This window comes from Lethenteron reissneri, chromosome 27 (assembly GCF_015708825.2).
Source record: "Lethenteron reissneri isolate LAM-NWPU_2019-01 chromosome 27, ASM1570882v1, whole genome shotgun sequence".
NCBI classification, from domain to species: Eukaryota; Metazoa; Chordata; class Hyperoartia; order Petromyzontiformes; family Petromyzontidae; genus Lethenteron; species Lethenteron reissneri.
This window is the reverse complement of record NC_083805.1, coordinates 1515724-1530653: the sequence shown is the minus strand read 5'-3', so window position 1 is coordinate 1530653 and position 14930 is coordinate 1515724. Positions and strand designations below refer to the sequence as shown.

General features: G+C 55.8%; 1 pseudogene; it reads right to left on the bottom strand.

The window, feature by feature from the left end:
- Window positions 1-831: 831 nt before the first annotated feature.
- Window positions 832-1969, bottom strand: LOC133348292 (CCA tRNA nucleotidyltransferase 1, mitochondrial-like; annotated as a pseudogene).
- Between the last annotated feature and the right edge of the window lie 12961 nt (window positions 1970-14930).

Below are 14930 nucleotides of genomic sequence, written 5' to 3'. Positions count from 1 at the left end.
AAATGTTAACTTAAACAAAATACACCCAACAACTGACTTCTTAACAGCAACACACCGATTTTGCCTCGTAAAACACGCCACGATTTAAAGCACCACCCACAGCAATCCCGCCGATAGTTTGTTTTGACGCTAATAATTTAGATCAATCCACTACGGGGTTCAATCCACTCCTCGGTGAATGTGGTTTGCCAAAAAAAATGATAATTTCCACAAAAACAGCATTTCTGACCGTTCCGAGGGGAAACTGAGCACCGTTACCCAACGACCAATGACCGAGAGGACAAACGAGCGGACGAACTAACGAACAAACAGTGTTTCAAGTTTATTTATGAGGTATAGCCCTGTGAGCCATTCGGCTCTTGAATCGGGTGCAACCGCAACAACCAAAAAACAAAAACATGAACAAGAAAACATCTTAAAGTGACTTCGTGACTAAGTGCAAACTGAAAATCCAGGAAAAAAACCCAGCAAAAATTCCAGAAAAAATCACCGTACACCAACGCTGTGTGCAAAAATCCCAGTGGGATGCAAGTCTAACAACAACAACAAGTTTCGATTTAAAGCTTTCGTGACTGCAGGGATTCATCTTCTTGGTTCTTTCGATACGTGATTTTACCGAAAGAACCAAGAAGAACAACAACAAGCACAAGACAACTTAGATTAAGGCCATCAGTCTAACTCCGTAGTACAACAAACAAACATGGCCAAACCATAAAAATTTTTCGAAATCACCAAAATAAAGCCATTAAAGCAATGTAACAGTGATCATAGGAACTGTGACCGATTTTTCACAATAAACGACATAAACAACATGTACCACCAAACCCGGCAGCCATAAAACGAGCGCAGTCAAAACGCATCCGATGGGAGCGACCGCCACGACTTGGACTCGTGGCCCTGGCGGACGGTGGCCAGCAGAGCGTCCTGGTCAGCGCGGGAGCCCGAGCGCCGCCGGACAGCGCGCAGGCGCTGCAGCTCCTTGCCGGACGTGAGGCCCAGCCGGCGGGGGTCGTGGCCGCTCACGGGGAAGGCCGGCGGCCTCCGACCATCCAGCTCGACGTCGGGCCCCGCCTCGCCCAGGGAGCTTAGCAGCGGCTCGCTCGCTCGTGCACGCCGTCGCCTCCCCGTGCGGAGACGAAGGCCGTGATGGAGCCGAGCGGGGTCGTCTCCGTCCGCGTCGGGCCGCAGCTCCCCGCGGGGCTTGGCGACGAACGCCGCCAGGTTGCGCTCGTCCTTGGAGAGGCGGAGACGCGCGTCCAGCCGGCCCACGTCGTCCGCGCAGCTCAGGGGCGCCGACAGGAGCGTGACGGGGCGCGGGCCACGTTCCCGGCGCACGGCAGGCCTGTGTGTGGTACCACGCCGAGCTCGTAGATGAGAGCGAAGAGGGGTCTCGCGTGGTGTCCCATGAGCGACTTCTTCAGCTCCACCCAGATGCGCTCGCCCGCGATGCCGGCCAGCCCGCCCGCGTCGCGCTCGATCGCCGCCAGCGTCTGCGTGCCCGGCCACGGATCCATAAAACCTGAAATATCGCACGATGCGGAGATAATTTTCTTGGATGCTTTTCTCTGGGTCTCCTACGAAGCGCACCTTCTTATTTTTAAGATCCTCCATCCAGTTGAAATATTCGTAAAGTGTCCCATCAGAGTCCGACTGCCAGTCGGTGGTGAACTCCACCTCGGCGTGGCGGCCGTCCGTCGTCACGTCCACTCGCAGCGTCGTGATCTCAAAGTTCTGCTCGTGCACCCTTGCGGCGGTGGTGCGAACGCCGGCCTCTGAGAACATCTCCTTCATCTGTGCCGGGGTGGCGGACGTGGCCAAGTCGATGTCCTGAGGTCGTTTGCCGCTCAGCAAGTCCCGCACGGCGCCACCCGCAAATCCGCAGCTCGTGCCCGTGCTCCGAAAGCAGCGCGGCAATGGCTTTGAGGCCATCAGTGAAGAGGCACTGGAGCTCGCTGGTGCCCAGCCTCATGGTGCGTCCCTCCACCCGGGAATGCAGGGTCCTGAAGGCAGGCAGCACGAGTCGGCTCCACAACATCCGCTGCACGCGGCGGCTGGGTCCAGTGAACTTACTCCTTTCCAGGCTCACCAGCGTCGCGATGCAACCTTGAAAACGCCCGACGGCTGCCGACGAGACGCTCTTCGAGGGCGTTGTCGCGCTGCACGGGCCGACGCTCTAAACGTTTCGCATCACTGCGACATCTCTGCCACCGAACCTGTAAGGGATGGGGCGAAGGGGGGGGGGGTATACAATCGACAGGTATGCCCCCAATCCCCCCACCACCGACATCTATGCACTACCCCCCTGCAACCTGGACCCAGCATAGCCCCCCCCCCCCACCGGGATTTAGTCTGCACAGAAATCACGCAGGGACCTCCGGTCTCCCAGTAATCCTGTAGACCCAACCCTGCTGCACACTCGTGACCCCCAGAACCCTCGAACAGAGCCCCCCCCCCCCTCGATCCACACACACAGACAGAGAGCCCCTCACCCCCGCCTCTTTCCCCCCAGGGGTGTGGGGTGCGGCGAGGTTGCGAGCCGGCACGAGGCCACAGCGAGGCAACGAGCTCAAGAGGCGGTCCGCACAGACAGGTTCACGAACTCACTCGCAGCAGCAGCACTGCGCGTTATCAACAACAACAACAACGTAACACGAACAGCAATTACCCTTCATTGGCCGTCAGGGGTGCCACGCTCAGGACAACTTGGAGTGGCCACCTCAAAGCCCGGCAGCACGCAGCGCTGGAAGCGCTCGCCGGAGGGTGCCAAGAGCCGAGGAGGGTGCCTGGGGAGCTGCCGTGCGCGTGCCTCGGTGCCACGTGGGACGCTTCTTCTTCCAACGACAACGCAAATGCAGCAGCGCCTTTAATTATCGCGAACGATTGATCGATCCCCTTCCGAATCGCATTGACTAGGCGATGACGACGTCACGCGTCAAGCTCCGTGTGACGTCACGCGGCGTGTGACGTCACACGCAGCGTGACGTGTGACGCCATCGCCTTGGCCGAAGAAGCTTACCCCGTTGATCGCCGTGGTTTTATCACGGGCAAGTTTTTTTTGCCCAAATTCCTTTAATCGGTGCGCGGTTTTAACTCTAGGAGAGAAGGCCTCGAATAGCAACACGACTTTAAAACTCAAATGTCATCGATATACTTCGCTGGACTCTCCATGTGCTGCGGAGAAGGGACATGAATCGAAACGTCGCTTCGACGTGTGTGTTTCTTCCCAGCTTTATTTGTCATTGACAAACACGTCGGTGCTACTGTTGTTGTTGTTTTGTGTGCACCACTGCCAACGGATGAGAAGCAGCAGCAGCAGCGGCCAAATACATTACCGAATTTCTTATCGGATCATTCTCATGCCGCTAATTGTGGCTGAACACATCTTTAAAAAATACAAACTCGACGTACCACCAGCAGCAGCAGCAGGACCCTCCGACACATTGCGCGTCGCACGCCCCAGCGACGTGCCTCTCCCAGGCAGATCATCATCTTCTTCTGCAATGAATAGCACGACTAAACAGGGAGGAATCAGTTTAATGCGCTCAGGGGCGAATGCGCTGCGTGCCACGTTTCACCTCGGCAAGAGCGAGTTGAGAGACCTCGTGGGGGAGGTGGGGGGCTATGCTTTGTTTGTGCGCTCTTGGCCATTGGTGATGAGCTTACAGCCCCAGCGCAGGACCCGCGCGCATACAGATTAGCACCGGAGACTTCAGGTACCATCACGCGCTCAGTGTGGATTACCCGCGGCTACGCAGCGGGGTGGGGGCTCAGGTGTGTGGGGTGTGGGGGGCTGGTGAAGAAGGCAACAGCTTGACAGGGTTATTTATTGTGTTACTCAACCAGTAGCGTACTCCGTGACATTACTACGGTCGCTTCTGTCTTCTTAGTCTTCTTGCGTACGGCTGCTGCTGCTGATGTAGACGCAAAGCAGCCACCTTCAGTGACGCATTCAGGCGATGAAGCCAGCAGGTTGCGGGTGACGTCATCACGCAGATGTTCCCTGTGACGTCACTGCACCCGCGTGCCAGCCGTGCGGAGAGGAATCGAGGCAGGAGAGCAGCCAGCAAAACTTGTAGATCTGATGCAATGATCATTTAGAGTCGTGTACTGGATGGGGTTTGCGTCGAATTAAAATATAGCCGAGAGTGTGGGGGGGGGGGGGCCCTTGCACTGTGCTGTGCCAGGCCCCCATGTACTCGACTCGTCCTGATTAATGGTGGGAGGGGGGGGGGCAATCCGGGGGAGGTAGGGCGGAGAACAATAGCGCCGGTAGAACAATCGCTTTGTTCTCTAACGTAGGGGGGGAGGGGGGGGGTCAAAGTAAAAGGGGGGTGGGGTGTGGTGTTTTTTTAACACCCAGCAGCAGCAGCAGCGGCCGGGGGCTTTCGCGAGCAATATCATCCATAACAGAGGTTGTTTGGGTCAGATCGCCCGGCTAGAAATGTGTCGGTAAACCCGGCGCCACCCGACACAGCCGATTAGTAAGGGTTGTCACGGAATTGGCACGTTTCGTGACACGCCTTGACAATCGGCTGTGTCGGGTGGTGGCGGGTTTAACGACGCATTTATATTTACGCCATCTCACCCAAAAAAATTCTATTGTGGTGGGGGGGGGGGGGGGTTAATATTGGGGTGCCCTCCCCCCGGCTTGAATGGCGGAGGTTGTGGAGGGTAAGCCGGGGGGGTCGCCCCAAAATCAACAAAACCAATCGACGCTTCCCCGCCCTTAGGGCGAGTGTCACTCCCGCCGGGACCCTGAGGGGTCTCAAATCCCCTTCCAGCGGTCCCTGTTCCCTCGGCATTCCCGTCTGGTTCACTCAACGCAGGAGCCGCATCAGGAGAGAGACCCCCCCCCCCCCCACACACGTGACTCATTTCCTTCCCCCTTGTGCCACCGTTCACCAGCTGTGTGGGATTTGTGCTGTCCTTTCACTGCAGGAGAGATTTGTCTTCCTGGCAAATCGCGTTCAGGGTCTGAAGCAGGGCTTGCTGGCGATCCGATATCTTTACTGACTTTAGATCGCCCCCCCCACCCCCCACGGTGTATCCTCTTAATCGATGTACGATAGGTTCGTGGCGCATAATAAAACCACAATGCGTCACATCTCGCGGTGAGGCTTCGCAATGTCTGGCAAGGTCAGAATACGTGGGAAGAACGGAGAGTTGTGCCTGGTGGTGCATCTGGGGCAATCCCCACCATCATAGATCCACGCGAACTGTCTTACAGCCAAGCCGGACTGCTGACGAGACGCTGAATGTTAGAACCGGTCCAGAGTTTACCGACGTTGCACCAATTATTGCTCCTACGAAATTTCCCCTCCCAGGAGGAAGACGCAGATGGCGTGCGTAGAAACACAAACGTGTGTTTTACGTGCGGGGACGAGATATGGGAAGAATGAATGACTATTATCTGCTTAGTTATTAAGCGTGGTGAAGTATGGTCAAACGACCCCCACGAACGAGGCCTACATCCATCAGCGTGGGAGTCAACGAGGTCTGTTTGAAAACGACGTGGGACACAACAACAGCAACAGGAGCCACACGCGATGGAGGCGTGGAGGAGGGGAGGGCTGGGGGAGGTGGTGGTGGTGGGGGTTGTCAATGAGAGGCCCATGCCCTCCCGGCCCATCTGCTCCTGTTTCACCTGCACGTTCAGTCTCCGTGCCCCGTATTTAACCGTGCGGGTGAGAGGAGCATGGAAACCGCACCTCCAGATTATCACGGTCGGCTACTTACGGTGCGAAAGAGGTTCAACATAATACCAATAGCCGCCATTCCCCATTAAGTGGCGGTGACGTCACCACGTCACCTGTGCCAGGCCAGGTGCACTTTGAGGCCACGTGAATTGTCGAAGGCTCGCTGCTGACAAGAGGAGGTCTCGGGACAGACCCAGCAGGTGCCATGGGTTGGCTGACTGAGATAACCGGTCGATGCACACCAGGTGTACTCCTCTACTGTGCCAGGCTAGGTGCAGGTCTCGGGACAGATCCAGCAGGTGCCATGGGTTGGCTGACTGAGATGACAGGTCGATGCACCGTCAGCTGTGCCAACTTGCCGCATCTTCGCCACCGGCGCTCCACTAGTGAGCATCACTCCTCTGCCCTCCGTTGTTGCTGGAGGGCGACTGCTTCCAACTGCCCCATGAGCGTCCTTCACGAGCATCCTCTGGCCACACTTAACATAATAAAGATAAAAGACAAAGATCCCCCGTATAGCCTTAACAGATTGTAGGGGCAAGTGCTGTTAGCGAGCACCTATGAAGGCCGGAACGGTACACGAGGGGGTGGGTGACCAGCACCACGCCCGACCGCCTTTGTCTCCCTAGCGGCGATGTTTACACACCGCACCAGGTACTCATTTAAGGCTGAGTCGACCTAGGGGAGGCCCAGGACCGGTTCAGATAATCGTCACACATACACACATACACAGACATACACACACAAACACACATACACAGACATACACATACACACATACAACAACAACAACAACCGCCATTCGCCACTAAGTGGCGGTGACGTCACCACGATGCTTGTGCCAGGCCAAGTGCACCTTGAGGCCACGTGAAGTGTCGAAAGCCCGCTGGCAGGAGGTCACGGGGCAGACCCAGGTGCCACTGGTCGACTGACCGAGATGACCGAGATGACTGGCTGATGCACCACCTGTGCCCCTACTGTGCCAACTTGCTGTGCTTTAGCCACCCGGCGCTCCGCTCGTTGTTGTGAGCGTCGCTCCTCCGCCCTCCGTTGTTGTTGGAGGGCGACTGCCTCCAACTGCCCAGTAGCGTCCTTCACGAGCCTCCTCCACTGAGGCCGATCTTGACACCGCTGGTACCAGTCATCGGCAAGTCCACTCAGCTCCACGTCCTCCTGTACCACATCACTCCATCTCTTCTCCAGCCCGTGCCGCGCCCGTCTAGCCCCCTCGATCCGGCCGAACAAAAGCTGTTTAGGCATGCGGTGGCTGGGCATGCGGGCTACATGACCCAGCCAACGCAGCCTTGCCTGCCGGAGGAGCTCACCGATGGGACTTTGCCCAGATCTTTCAAGGATTTGTGAGCTCCTCACACAATCCAGCCTGGTTAAACCCAGAATGGATCATAGGCAGGCCAGCCTCACATACACACACACATACACACACACATACACAGACACATACACACACACACATACACACACACATACACACACACATACACACACATACATACACACACATACACACACATACACACACACATACACAGACACACACATATACACACACATACACACACATACACACACATACACACACACATACACACACATACACACACACACACATACACAGACACACACACACATACACACACACACACATACACACACACACACATACACACACACACACATACACACACACACACATACACACACATACACACACATACACACACATACACACATACACAGACACACATACACACACACATACACACACATACACACACACACACATACACACAACAACAACAACCGCCATTCGCCACTAAGTGGCGGTGACGTCACCACGATGCTTGTGCCAGGCCAAGTGCACCTTGAGGCCACGTGAAGTGTCGAAAGCCCGCTGGCAGGAGGTCACGGGGCAGACCCAGCAGGTGCCACGGGTCGACTGACCGAGATGACCGAGATGACTGGCTGATGCACCACCTGTGCCCCCTACTGTGCCAACTTGCTGTGCTTTAGCCACCCGGCGCTCCGCTCGTTGTTGTGAGCGTCGCTCCTCCGCCCTCCGTTGTTGTTGGAGGGCGACTGCCTCCAACTGCCCAGTAGCGTCCTTCACGAGCCTCCTCCACTGAGGCCGATCTTGACACCGCTGGTACCAGTCATCGGCAAGTCCACTCAGCTCCACGTCCTCCTGTACCACATCACTCCATCTCTTCTCCAGCCCGTGCCGCGCCCGTCTAGCCCCCTCGATCCGGCCGAACAAAAGCTGTTTAGGCATGCGGTGGCTGGGCATGCGGGCTACATGACCCAGCCAACGCAGCCTTGCCTGCCGGAGGAGCTCACTGATGGGACTTTGCCCAGATCTTTCAAGGATTTGTGAGCTCCTCACACAATCCAGCCTGGTTAAACCCAGGATGGATCGTAGGCAGGCCAGCCTAAATGTTTCCAACCGGCGAAGATGCTCCACCAGGGGGGTCCACGTCTCGCAAGCGTAGAGAAGGGAGGGAATGACCGTGGCCGAGAAGACCTGAAGCTTCGTGCGGAGCGACAGACCAGGTAGCTTCCACACAGCGTTACGCAACCAATGAAAAGATATTGCCGCTCGACTGATTCGGAGTGAGACCTCTGCTGATAGACTGGAGCCGGTCATAAGCACACTGCCCAGGTATGGGAAACTCTCCACTCTCTCCACAACTGCCCCATCACCAATTGGGAGTTGTGGGGGTGGAGTGTCCGATGGTACAAAATACCCAGGCAGGTGCTTAGTTTTGGTGGGGCTGATGGTAAGGCCCCACCTCTTAGTGGCACGCTCCAGTCTCAGCAGCAGCGTCTCCAACTCCTCCTCTGAGTGAGCAGCTATTACCAAATCATCGGCATACATAACGTGGTTGACCAATAGGGAGCCATCCCTTGATCGCACCCGGGCGTCGATCAGCCTCCCATTATATCTGTACCAAATGGAAATTCCCCCGGTACAGCTATTGAAGGCTTCACGAACTACGCGGTCAAAATAGATGTTAAATAATGTGGGAGCCAGAGGACATCCCTGTCGCACCCCAAGGTGTACAGGGAAAGGCTCCGACTCCCGGCCACGTAGTTTTACCCGGGCCCGCTCACCATCATGAAGGTCCTTAATGATCGTGAGCAGAGGGTCAGGGACTCCGAAAGCACGAAGAACAACCCAGAGCCCAGGCCTACTGATGGTATCATAGGCCTTGACCAGGTCAATAAAGCAGAGATGTAGGTCTTTTTGGAATTCCCTACACCTCTGCTGTAGCAGACGGACAGAAAATATGGCATCTGTGCAGGACCGCCCTTTCCTGAAACCGCATTGGGGCTCCGCAAGCCTCTCCTCAGCGTGCCTAGCAAGGCGATGTTGAATAATCCTTGCCAGGACCTTACCCGGCACACTGAGGAGTGAGATGCCCCTGTAGTTGTTACAGTCGGTACGGTCCCCCTTCTTAAAGAGGGGAACCACCAGGGCATCCTTCCAGTCCTGCGGAACCCGTCCAGTGGTCCAGACTGTTGTTATGATGTCATATAGGGCAGTCTGTGCACAAACGCCACCCTCCCTCAGCATTTCGCTTGGGAGATCATCTCTGCCCGATGCCTTCCCTGGTCTCAGACTCCGGATCGCCCTCAGTACTTCCTCAACAGCTGGCACCTCAGCCAGCCACTCACAGGGGGTGACCTCTTCCAATATTTGAGGCACCGCAGCCTCAGCAGGGTTATCACCACTTTGTGCCATGATGTTTTCCTGGCTGAGAGAATTTCCCTCCCCCAGGACCTCACAGAAATGCTCAGCAAATCTGCAAACCTGTTCCTGTGGGTCGGAGATTGGATCACCGTTTTTTCCTCTAATGATGGTAATAGGTGTGGCGCTGCAGGTTACTTTTTTGATGGAGTTAAATAGTGATTTGTGATCACGGGCCACTGAGGCAGACTCCATCTCCTCAGCAACTCGCGACCACCACCCATCCTTACAGCGCCTTACGGCTCTCCGAACTTCTGAGCGAAGGCTGCGGTAAACCTCCTCATTCTCTGACGTGGGATGCTGTAGGCGATGAGAGTGGGCCTGACGCTTTTTCTCAATTAACCTGAACACCTCCTCTGTCAGCCAGGGTTTCTGGGGAGGTCTGGACCGCGTACCCAAAGCAGCCATTGCAGCTGCATGAGTCACAGTCTTAAACCTCGCCCATTTCCCCTCGACATCAGGTGGAGTGGGGGACGATGCCAACCCCAGCTGCAAGCGATGATGAAATTCTCGCTTGCAACTTTCATCAGCTAACTGAGACCAGGCCACTTTTGGTTGGAATGGGATCCTGGGTGTACACCCACCACCGGAGTGGAAGAAAGGCAGGCGCATCTTACAGATGACTAGTCGATGGTCAGAGGAGAGATCAGCTCCACGGTAGGTCCTGGTGTCAAGGACATGGGTTCGCATCCGCTGGTCCGTCACTATGTAGTCCAGCAGATGTTCTTGCTTGGACCCGGCATGTATCCATGATGTTGTGTGGATGCGCCGATGCCGGAAGAGCGTGTTGGTAATTACAAGCCCATGGGCTGCACAAAAATCTAGCAGCCTCCTACCGTTATTATTGAGCTGATCTGGCCCATGCCTTCCAATCACTCCAGACCAGGTATCAGCATCATGACCAACTCGGGCATTGAAGTCACCCAACAAGATGACTCTGTCCCGAGTGGCCACTTTAGCCAGCACCTGTGACAGGAGGTCATAGAAAGAGTCTGACTCATCGGCTTTGCCTGCATCCCTCCACGGATGTTCGTCTTCGGTGGGGGCATAAGTAACCACGACCACCACTCCTCGCCTCTGGTTGATGGGAAGGCGAGCCCAAAGTATCCTGGGGCTTACAGCTTCCCACACCTCACCGCCACGCTCCCACGCCCCCTTCATTCTTTTGTTCAGAAGAAGAGCCACACCCTGTTGTTTGGCAGTCTCCTGCCCCGAGTAGAGGACTGTCCACCCCTCATGGTGGCAGGAGCCAGAACCGGTCCACCGGACCTCCTGAATGCCACAGAGATCCAGGCGGTACCGGTCCAGCTCCCGACAGAGGAGTGGCAGCCTCTCCTCCGCAGTGAGCGTTCGAACATTCCACGTGGCCATCCGCAATGGTTTATTGTTGTTTCTGGAGGAGCCCCGAGGGTGAAAATTCAATCTCCTGGCTCCGCCAAATGGGGTTTGGCCAGGAGACGTCATAAAAGCCTGACCCCCCGGGGCCTCCGGCACAAGCTTATTTGTTACAGGTTTATGTTTAATTCGTGGTTTAGTGGTGGTTAATTGAAGGTGGAGGGGTTACCAGCCCCTCACACCCGTCCAGAGCCCCCGTTTAGCCACTGTGGTGGTCACAGACGCCATGAGGGGAGAGGCCAATGGGCATTGGCCCTCCCCCCACAGCACTGCCCACGACAGTGTTGCCCGTCCGGCACCGCGAGGAGGTAGGAGGTTGTTTTGCCGGACTACACACACACACATACACACACATACACACACACATACACACACACACATACACACACACATACACACACACACACATACACACACACACATACACACACACACATACACACACACACACATACACACACACATACACACATACACACACACACATATGAAGTACCGGTGAGGACGCTTGACGCCGAGGTTGAGGCACACGTATATTTATTTCACAATACGACAGTGGGCATATACACACTCGAGGGGGTATCGGCCCCCTCACCCGTATAACTCGGGATACACCCCTAGCTAACTCTGTCCTAGCCCCAAATCCTCCACTAATGGGCTAGGGGAGGCTAACTGGCCCGACACTGGTAAGTCGGGCCCGGTACCCGGAGTTCCAGACCAGCTCTTACAAGAGCACCGGCTCTGGCTTTCGGGACCACGCCGCTGGCTCAGTCCTGTCCGGCCCTGAAAAGGACATCGAACTAGGGGAGTCCAGGGCTCTATCTAAGACGTCTTCAGTCTTCTTCCCTTAGCTTAAACATAACTCTCTCGAGCCCTTTGAACATCCCCTTTTATACCCAACCCCTCCCTGAGGGGTGGGGCCCCGGGGGATCATAACGTTCGAACCAGCCCCCCCCAGGGTGTCTGGCTCGGACGTCGTAGAGGGCACCTCCTCGTGCACTTACGTAGCCCCGCCCACTGTGTTTGTTTTCCATAGGCTGCCATGCATAACGGGCCCTCTCTTTAACACCCCTACATCACCCCCCCCCCCCCCCCCCCGCATAGCTTGCAGCCGTCCCGGCTGCCAACATACAAAAATGACAATAAAAGTGCATTTACACCTTGACCGCGCGTGTGCCTCACTATTTTTCAACAATAACAAGAACAGCAACAAGAACACAACAAAATGCAACAGCAAGAAGAGAAAACAACCCGACGCACCCCCCCTTGAATAAATACGAATTCCGTAAAAAAAACAACCTATATACAATTTGCAGGGAACCCACCATACACACAACACCAGGTGAACCCAACGTATGTACATTTCAATGGGCAGGGAACACACCACCCACACAACACACAATGAACACAACGTATGTACATTTCAATGGGCAGGGAACACACCACCCACACAACACACGATGAACACAACCTATGTACACATCTTCCGGCCTCATAACAGTCTGCGCATTTTTGCGCGCGTCCTTGCAGCGGGCCCCTCACACGGGGTAACCCCGGGTGGCGGACCGTCAGGTGGCAATTGTCCGTCCCGGAGTGAGTCCTCATCCGATGCCGCGCGACCGTCGGTATCCCCAGGAGGGGTGGTCGGGCGTGAGCCCGTCAGTCCTGATGCACCTGGAGGTGGCACGGCCGGCAAGGCATTAGGTGAGAACGACGGAGACAGACCCAATGAGACGGTCGACCCCCCCCCACGTTTGGCCACGCATGTGTGAAGTGGGTTTGTGTACCGCAACGAAGGGTTTTAACCTAGAGGGGTGCACGAACCATCGCCGCTTCCCCCATTTAATGCGCACGCACTGTGGTCGCAAAACTTCGACCACCTCCACAGGGCCCCGCCACGGCCGCGCCAGCTTAGAGGAGGTAGCCAGGGGCACTTGGGGACAGTGCAACCATGCCTTGTCCCCCGGCTTCCACTGTATCACGTGCGCCCGACCCAGCCTGAGGCGCTCATTCGCTTTTTGACGGAGGTCCGAGTTTAGCATTGCAGCATCCCGCGCCTCTGTTAATTTGGCCAGATTAAATTTGACGTGGTCAGCCAATTTTCGTTTTCCCTTGCGGCTCGGGCATCTGCAGCTGGGCGCGAACAGGCGGGTCGGGTTCGCGACCGTACATGAGGTAAAAGGGGGAAAATCCCGTAGCTGCATGGGGTGCCATCCGGTATGCCGCCAAGACCCCTTGAATATGCAGGTCCCAGTCAGTCTGCGAGTCCGAGACCTGCTGTGACATCATTGACGTAATGGTGCGATGCAGGCGCTCGACCATTCCGTCAGTTTGCGGGTGATACGGGGAGGTACGAATTTTCTTCGTGCCTAAGAGGTCACAGACTTGTTTGAGTAATTTACCGGAAAAATTTCTGCCCTGGTCGGTCAGCAGCCGCTCCGGAGCACCTTTGTCCAGGACGTATCCCTGAACAAAGGCCTCCACGATGGCTGCTGCCGACTGGTTGGCAAGGGGCCAGGCCATAGGCCAGCGCGTAAAATACTCGACACCAGTCAACAAATACCTATTGCCCCTGGGGGTGGCGGGAAATGGGCCCAAAATGTCCAGCGCGACAAGCTCATTTATTCTGGACACTTTGATCGATTGCAAGGGCGGGTTAGACTCCCGCGCCAGCGGTTTCCGTTGCGCACACCGAGGGCATGATCCCAATAGATCCCCAACATCCCTCGTCATGCCAGGCCAAAAAAAATCAAGTTGTAGCAGTGCAAGAGTCTTTTGGGTCCCCAGGTGTAATAGGCGCTCATGCGCGGCCCACACCACCTTGCCTCGCAACTCAGAAGGGACCACCAGCCGATGTCGCTGGGATTTGCCGCCCCAATGCATCAGCAGACCTTGCACCATTTCCCATGCATCCGAATCACCCTTCACCCGCCCAGCACCCCCGACGCGACGACGCCACCCGAGGAGGGAGGTATCCTCCATTTGGAGGCGCCCCCATTCAGTGACGGGCAACCCCAACAGGGAATCTCTTCCCTGTTGTTCGATCGAATTAGTAATTAATGTTTCGTCGTCGTCGGTGGCTGCCAAGACCGGAACCGATGCGTCCCCTGAAGGCCTGCAACGTCCCGACCCCAGGAGGCATGCACATTCGGAGGTGGTTGGCATGCGCGACAGAGCGTCCGCATTCGTATGGCGAACGCCCTTACGGTAGGTGGTTTCAAAATCAAAGTCCTGGAGAACCTCCAACCATCGAGACAACTGTCCCGATGGTTGTTGAACTCGCAGGGCATACTGTAGTGCCGCATGATCTGTGCGGACGGTGAAATGCCGACCGTACAGATATGGGCGATACTGTTGGATGAAATAGACAATTGCCAACAGTTCCCTACGGGTGACACAATATCTTTGCTCCGCAGGAGACAACACCCGACTACCGTACGCGACCACCCGTTCCACGCCATCAACTACCTGGGAAAGCACACCCCCAATACCCGTGTTGCTCGCATCGGTGTCGAGCAAAAAGGGCTTAGAAAAATCGGGGTAAACCAAGGGAGGGGCTTTTACCAGGGCGTCCCGAAGGGAGCAGAAAGCAGCCTCCTCCTCTTGACCCCAGTGGAACCGAACCCCTTTAGATGTTAAAGCGTGCAGGGGTTTTGCAATTGTCGCAAAATCAGCGACGAACCGTCGGTAATACGACGCGAACCCAATGAAACTCCTGACCTCTCCCACCGAGGTGGGAGTCGGCCAGGAGCTGACACACTGCGTTTTGGCGGGATCGGTAGCAATACCTGAGCGTCCCACGATGTGCCCCAAATAACGCACCGAATCGCGCAACAAATGGCATTTTTGGGGTTTGAATTTCAAATTAGCAGCCCGCATCTTTAGGAAAACCGCCCGCAACCTCTAAAGATGTTCATCAAAAGTTTTACCAAAGACGATAACGTCATCCAAATAAATGAGGCACGACTCCCATTGCAATCCAGCCAAAACCAATTCCATCAAACGCTGGAAAGTTGCCGGCGCTGAGTGTAAGCCCATCGGCAACCGGTTGAATTGGAACAGGCCGTGCGGTG